At 37.7% G+C, this 7,022-nt stretch overlaps 1 long non-coding RNA gene across 1 annotated transcript; it reads right to left on the reverse strand.

Annotated features, from left to right (window-relative positions):
• Positions 1-1,877: 1,877 nt before the first annotated feature.
• LOC123159699 (uncharacterized) lies at positions 1,878-5,618 on the reverse strand. Its single transcript, XR_006479851.1, has 2 exons — positions 5,266-5,618; positions 1,878-5,127 (listed from the first exon to the last, which is right to left on the reverse strand). It is a non-coding gene; the product is annotated as an uncharacterized lncRNA (long non-coding RNA).
• Positions 5,619-7,022: the final 1,404 nt, after the last annotated feature.

Raw genomic sequence — 7,022 nt, forward strand, 5'->3', positions numbered from 1 at the left:
ACTACGACGATATGATCGAGGTGTTAAACTGTGGAGGGGGCACCGCACACGGCTAAGAGAATAACTGTTATGCCATGGGGTGCCCCCTGCCCCCGTATATAAAGGAGAGAGGAGGAGGCCGGCGTCCTAGGAGGGGTGCGCCTATAGGGGGAGTCCAACTAGGATTCCCAATCCTACTTGGAGTCTCCTTCCTTTTCCAAGAGGGGGAGAGAGGGAAAGAGGTGGAGGAGAAAGAGGAAAGGGGGGGGGGCGACCCCTCCCCTAGTCCAATTCGGTTTGGGCTAGGGGGCGCGCGCCTCCACCTGGCCGCTGCCTCCTCTCTTCCACTAAGGACCACGAAGGCCCATTAATCCCCCGGGGGGGTTCCGGTAACCTTCCGGTACTCCGAAAAATGCCCGAACTTTTCTGAAACCTTTCCGATGTCCGAACATAACCTTGCAATATATCAATCTTTATGTCTCGACCATTTCGAGACTCCTCTTCACGTTCGTGATCTTATCCGGGACTCCGAACAAACTTCGGTCATCAAAAAACACATAACTCATAATACAAATCGTCATCAAACGTTAAGCGTGCGGACCATATGGGTTCGAGATCTATGTAGACATGATCGAGACACATCTCCGATCAATAACCAATAACGGAACATGGATACTCATATTGGCTCCTACATATTCTACGAAGATCTTTATCGGTCAAAAACCGTACAACAACATACATTGTTCCCTTTGTCATCGGTATGTTACTTTCCTGAGATTCGATCGTCGGTATCATCATACCTAGTTCAATCTTGTTACTGGCAAGTCTCTTTACTCGTTTTGTAATGCTTTATCCTGCAACTAACTCATTATTCACATTGCTTGCAAGGCTTATAGTGATGAGCATTATCGAGAGGGCCCAGAGATACCTCTCCAATACACGCAGTGAAAAATCCTAATCTCGATCTATGCCAACCCAACAAACACCTTCGGAGACACATGTATAGCATTTTTATAATCACCCAGTTACGTTGTGATGTTTGATAGCACACAAGGTGTTCCTCCGGTATTCGAGAGTTGCATAATCTCATAGTCTGAGAAACATGTATAATCTTCTATCTATTATATAATTAAAACAAGAGTAAAATAAGCCACCACATTCGTCCACATATGCTAATATTGTTTACACCGTTCGATTAGAGTAATAACGGCTGAGATTTAAAGATTTTTACGTAACATTGTAAGTATATGTACATGTAGTATTGGACTTTCATGTTATCACGTTATATTGGACCTTTAGAAAAAGGACAAAAGAAGGGAGATCAATAGGAAAAGACACGCTGCTCTCCGATCAAGAAGAAAAAAAGGGACATCAATAGGAAAAGGCACACTGCTGTCCGATCGTGGTAGAGTTACCTATAACTATCGTTAGGTATGAATTAGTTAGGCATTGTCCTTCCATCAACGTGTCCAAGTGTATACCCGTGAGACACAAACAAATCAAACCAGTAAAAAATAAATTAAGATAGGGAACCTTACGTGCAGCCAATTCCATACGTGGACACAATGTATACGGATACACGCATGCAAATAAGACATGTATATGGACTACATAGAGGACTCCACAAGGACTTTCCAAGGCATGATGGAAAAAAGGACTTGCCAAGGCAACCACGACAGATAAAAAGGCATACATCCGACCGCACCCAACACATGCCCAAAAAATTAGGTCAGCCAAATATGCTACCAGGCTAGCATACTACCAATAAATTCAAAGTCTTCTGATTCAACTAGGCAACGTCACAACGCCGGACGTAGTCGTGCCCAAGCAACCTTCTGAGTGGCCTCTCACCTGAATCATCAAGGTCCGTAATTGCTATTCTGGATCCAATCCTTTTGAGTGGCCTCTCACCTGAATCATAAAGGTTTGTAATTGTTATTCTTGACCCGATCTACGGGCTGCCAGATGTAGTCGTGCCCAAGCAACCTTTTGAGTGGCCTCTCAACAGAATCATCAAGGTTTGTATTCTGGACACAATCTTCATACGTGCATTATTAATTCACTAGAGATTGTATGATCCTTTTACAGCAATGTCATACAACAAGCTTGGAGAGTTCACAACAAGAAGACAAGACTGTGTATTGAAGCGCAAGTAATGAGAATATGAGATTAATCAATTCTACAACCAAATGGCTTTGGATCCCCAATATGATATTCATGCATGAAAAGGTTTAGTCATTACATATATATTTGAAGATTGTTCTATTGTTCTATACAATTAAGTATATTTTGCCGATATGAAATTCATGGATGAAAAGGTTTAGTCATTATATATTTACTTGCATATTGTTCTATTGTTTTATAGAACTACTAAGTACATTTCGATTGTTTTCACATGGCCAAACAATTCATGCCACTATCAGGAAGAAGTTTATAGACACATATAGATCAAAGATAAATGAGAATCTATTTAAACATTTAGAAATTTTAAGGTTCTGGAATCCACAAAGTATAACCGAGTAAGCAGTGAAATATAATTATGTCTGCGTACATTACAAAAGTAGAGGCGAAAGGATCATCTGAAGGTTACCCAGCTTACTACTTCGAGTTTGCTACAAAAGAAACATTAGAAGAACATGCAGAGAAATATAAAAGAATGCTCACATATCTCTATAGTCTATAGTTGTAAATAAGACTTTCAAGATATTAATATTTTTAACTTCAAAATAATTAACTCCGCTTTTAAAGACATCATTGGATTACTCACCCAAACGAAGCATGTGGAATCATTAATAAAAAAGAAAGAACTCTGAAAATTCATACTTCAGCCAAATTGCAATTGTAATATCAGACTAAGTTCATAATATGTAACCATTCCTCAAATTTTAATTGGACCAACTTCATTGACATGGCATCAATTTTTCTAGATTATACTCTTTAGGGGTGATAAAATTATTGTTAGTTTATGAGAAAAACTTATAGCTTCAATGAGGATCTAAATGGCAACCGAACTGTCCTTACTGTGACCTCAGCAATGATGCAGAAGTTCAATGATAAGTTCATTAATGTTACAAGCTCTTCTATTATTTACCAAAATATGTGCAACAGATTTTTCTTTGATTAAACATAGTTGTGCTTAATGTCAAGTGCCACAAGAATATATATAGATTTAGATATACCAAAAACTTCGGTATATCTTGGTTAAAGTTTGGGGTATCATTATACAGATCTAGATATACTCATATGTGAGATTCATAACATATATTTCTTTGACTAAGCATGGTTGAGGAGGTTAATTTGCATTTAATTCATTACAAAATGCCTACTGTGTTCTTTTTTTTGACTGAGAAATAGTAGGAGAGGCACCTAATATGCTATAATAATATATAATAAGTATTTACATGGCTAGGAGGAAAGTCCCACCAAAGGAAAACAAACAAGCAGAGTCTAAAGTGAATTTACAAAAGAAGTGATATAATCACTGAGATCAGGGGACACTCTGTATCTAAGCCAGGTAAGATCAGCCTTAGTTCTCTCAAGCCAAGCTCTATATGAAGGACTGATCTGATTGAAGATGAAGTTATTTCTCTCCTTCCAAATATTCCAAGCAGTAATGGTGAAGATTTCAAAGAAAATTCTACCGGAATAAATTTCACGTACTGTGTTTGTAGTTTCCTAACTAATAAGTATATCTCACATATGATGCATAGAATTTTGGATGATGTGTTACAAAAAGCAACGAAGAACCATAACATGGATGCGAAAAAGGTGGTTGATTTTCTCAGAGTACATACTTATCAATTTTTAGAGACATGTATAATCTTTGAAATGTATTTTTATTTTGTAGAAAAATAACAATTGAGATTCACCTCAGAAAAGGATATGTCAATTGGTTGCCCATGGGAGAAGAACCACATGATACTATGGGACTATAGTAAATGAGTTGATGGGTGTGAAGAAAAAATGTCAGCATCACATGGACTCTACAATGGCAAAAGAAACTGATGGAGATCTATTGTATTATCGGATGGCTCAAATGATGAATGCACCGACATAAGTGTGCAAGAATGAAAGGAGAAATATGTACGTTGGGAACAAGAAACATGTTGAAGCAAAAGCAAAAAAACCTACAATGCTTGAAGATAAAGACTCAGTTGCCCGTTGTGGCAAAATAAGATGTAGTGTTACTGCAGCCGTTAGGAGAGCACAAAAAATAACCAAAGAGCTAGATGGCCACAAGACCGGAATTGTTGATGTAAAATGCTATTCCCTTTGTAAAGAAATATAAGAGCGTTTAGATCACTAGTCTTATATTTCTTTATGGAGGGAGTACAAGACAAGTGGGCAGTTAGAAGATACAGTAGACAGAAAAAACACAAAATTAGTTGATTAGTAGCTTATAGTGAAACTAAGGCAGACTACTACTGAGATGGAGAAGAACACTTGACATCTACCGATATAATGATGTGAGTTATTAGATAACAAAAGTATTGAATTTAGCACTACAAGAATCATGACATGTTGTATTTATTTGATTGAAATATGAGTTTTCTGCTCTTCATGACAACTCTTCAATCCAACAGACTTTTCAGATCAAGAGAAATATTAGAAAGGCTTCAATATTATCCTATGTCAATTAACACATGGATCTTGCTTTGTATTAGATACACGTATATGTAATATATTTTTTTGGTGAATACGCTTAGCAGCGTATCATTTCATTGATAGGTAGAAGGGTGTTCACAAGTTACAGGGATGCTCCCTCGCAGACGTACACAAGCCAGCGTCTAGGAGGTTGCAAGGTGGAGCAGAGGGAGGAGGATGCTCAGCCTCGGGACACAAGGTTTAATTTACAGGTATAAATCGCGGCTAGCCCTCTACGCTCAGCACAGGTGGAGCAGACGTATATGTAATATAACTTGCAAATATATGCTAAAAAAATCATTATATATTTTTAGCTCAGTTAGAGGCTGAAAACATACATGTGAAGAATCACCCGCTATGGAGGAAGTAGGAATGATATGAAGCTGTAGCACATACATGTGAAAACCCGGCATGACGAACAATGAGGGCCACAACTCACCTCAGCCAGCCGACACATCTCTGTCTTATTATTTCTTCAACATCTGCTTCACATCTGATTTGGCACTTCACGACCACAAATTTCAACAAATAAAACACAATGTATAAATAGTCTAATTTGACAGGGAATAGTGACAAAAATAAAACAAAATGTACTATATAATGATATGGTCGGAGTACAAGAGACAACCATGTAAAACTTACACTGGCAGAGGTCCGAAAGCACCAACCATGAGGAAGGCGAGAACTCGCCACCAACGGGCTAAGACCTACCCAAATGAGTTCATCGCTGCTGCATGCCCAATCTAAGATCACCAGAGCTAGGGTTTGGGGACAGTACCAAAACAGAAGGAAACTGGAAGATAAGAGACAAGAAGTAGCGCCGGGATAGATCAGGAATTAGTTTCACATAAGCTAGCGGCGGCATCTTCCTTCGCCGGCTGCCAATCGAAGGCGGCAGTGTATGTGGATAAGGTCATGAGGAGTGTGGAGTGGATTGACGGAGATGGGAGAGACGAATTCTAAAGAGTCACCAGTCCTTTCCTTCGAGAAAATTGTTACAGAGTTTTTTCTTAGGGGAAATTTATTTGTTACGGAGTGATATAGTTTACTAAATGAATCACATGGGCATGAATCACGTCTGCTGGGCCTCTACTACCCATACATGGGCTTGGGAAAGTTGGGTGCTTCATATAGAAAAAAGAACAATTCTTTGTCCATCCCAAATTTGAAATCCCATCGTACTATTTTCTTGCGAGGCGATTCCATACTAGGCTCTCATTAAACTTCAACTTTTTTCTGCGCATAAACTTAAAATTCAACTTACATGGTATCATAACTACTATTTTATTCAAAAGCAAGAAAACATGAAATATCGCTTCAACCCTCTCAAGACAATTACTCAACACTCGACAAGAACAAACATGCATTATTACGGTATTATTGTTCGCCTTTTCTTTTATCTTCATGCATTGCAAACTAATTAATTTTGTACTCCCCCCGTAAAGAAATATAAGAGCATTTAGATCACTAAAGTAGTGATCTAAACGCTCTTATATTTCTTTAAAGAGGGAGTACCATGAAATTCCCACAATTTCTGGCGTGGCTCTTCTGTTCAATCGCTTCTTTTCTTTGAGGAACACTAACAACTTCAAATCTCAAAAATAAATAAATTCAAAACACACTTTAGAAGATATGATCATGAATCTAGAAAAACTTCAAACCACTCTTTAGAAGATACAATCATGAAAGCAATATGAAAATACGATCTAATAACCAAAGTCCTATTAGATACCGAGCTCAAATGCACCATGGTGAACAGTAACCTCGAAAAAGTGATAAAAAATTGAAACGATCTGATTTTTTTTGGATTAACTTCGACAAATGTTTTCTATGCTTAACAAATTTCAGCATGAAATGACATTCATGGAAGTCATAAAAAAAACAAATTCAGCACTCCAAAATGTGTTCAAAACTAGCATTTTTGGAGCATAAATTTTGTTTTTTCTTTGCCCTCACTTCCACGAAAGTCTCTGCTTCCCACATCTGACAAGCAAAACTGATAACATCAGGCATATTATTGATCTCTTATTTGACAGACTAACTTCTTTGTAGCTTTGTATATACATTTGAAGGAGTTTTTCTTTGTAATATTCGTTGAATCCTTATAGTTTCACATACAGTGCCAAATATAAATTTCAAAAATGACTTACTGTACCAATTCCTCTGAAGCAATTTCTTCTCTTCGAGAAAAAATGAAACGGTAGCAGGGTCACACTAATAAAGAGATGACACACAGTAAAAAAACATCAAGAAAAACTAACAAAAGGTTGTTCAGTAGACAATAATCATAAAATTCTCAACAATGGCACACAACAAAAACACAAATTGTTTATCAAAAATATAGGTATATCACTCTAGCCGCGCAAATGCGCGGGTACACCCGCTAGTTCATGAAGAAA

Source organism: Triticum aestivum, chromosome 7B, assembly GCF_018294505.1.
Source record: "Triticum aestivum cultivar Chinese Spring chromosome 7B, IWGSC CS RefSeq v2.1, whole genome shotgun sequence".
Classification (NCBI taxonomy): domain Eukaryota; kingdom Viridiplantae; phylum Streptophyta; class Magnoliopsida; order Poales; family Poaceae; genus Triticum; species Triticum aestivum.